Source organism: Alligator mississippiensis, chromosome 5 (genome assembly GCF_030867095.1).
Source record: "Alligator mississippiensis isolate rAllMis1 chromosome 5, rAllMis1, whole genome shotgun sequence".
In the NCBI taxonomy this organism is placed as follows: domain Eukaryota; kingdom Metazoa; phylum Chordata; order Crocodylia; family Alligatoridae; genus Alligator; species Alligator mississippiensis.
In genome coordinates this window covers 9,392,351-9,393,672 of record NC_081828.1, presented here as the reverse complement: position 1 = coordinate 9,393,672, position 1,322 = coordinate 9,392,351, and positions in this window count along the sequence as shown.

Sequence of the window (1,322 nt, the reverse complement as noted above, 5' to 3'; positions counted from 1 at the left end):
ACACATGTCCTTGGGCGTGGTACACACAGTCCGGCCCTTTCCAACGCACCTTCACTTGTTCATTTCCTCCAGGCAGGAGAGGAACATACTTTAAACCTCTGAAACCAGGAAATGCAAGATTCCATATGCAACGCTTTCAGAGCCATCCTTCAATCCAGATCGACACGGGGAATCAGGGTACCTCCAAGAGGGGCAGCTCCCCACCAACAGGTATGCAGGAGGAAAGAATTCGGAGTAGATACGGCTCTCTCTCCCCCTTATCTCTGGGACCTCTCCTGCCCACCTCCCAGGTCCCTCCACCTCCCATAACTGATCGGACAGGTCAATCTTTAGGTTGCATACTTTGTTATTCCTGTGAAAACAAGGAATATATTAAATATATATGGGGGGGAGGGAGGGAAACATTACTTTAGAACCAATTTCCTTGAAGCATCAATTTAGACGGCAAACCCTCAAGTGCTCTCCACAAACAACTAGAGTTATTTATGGGTATTCTGGAAGCCAGGTTACTACTCTGGAGAGAGAACAAAATTGTAATGCAGCCCTTCTGTCAAGAGGAAAAACGTGTGTTCGTAGCAGAGAGCAACTTATACTTCATGGTAGAAGCACAGACTCTGTCACTATTTCCTACAATAGACTTTCAACACTTGGAGTCAACTTAACTAGTGCAAGAGGTAAAATTGTGTGCATCACATTTTTTGTTTAAATACACTCCATCATTTTAAGCTGCTGCCAAATTTCACTTCTTTTGGGAGCACGAGAACTGCCCACATCCAGATTTGTGGAGAAGAGTGAAGCCATCTAGATCAGAGGTGGGCAAAATGCAGCGCAGGGCCCAGATGCAGCCCGCCAGGCCATTCTATCTGGGCCCGTGGGGCCCCTAAAAAGTGTAGAAAATTAATATTAATCTGCCCTGGGCTGCCTGTCATGCAGCCCTCGATGGCTTTCCAAAACTCAGTAAGTGGCCCTCTGCCCAAAATAATTGCCCGCCCCGATCTAGATACTTGGAGTACAAAACACACATACTATACAATACAATAATACCACTAAAGCAAGAGACATTTCATTTGAGCTACAACTGAACGGTTAGAGAACGTAGAGGGTATGTTAGCTTCACGGCACTGAAAAATGTAAGTGGCGTTGCAAAAGCCACCCCCCCAGAGCAGGGTAGGCAGCAGAGAGATTCCCTTTATGAACAGTACCAACCAGTGACATGCCTCTTTTTTAGTCACTTAATACACAGATATGAAAACTTCATCACCTGGCTAGGAAAGTAGAACTAAGGACCAATTCTCAAAATAAAGGAAATTTGAACTACTGTA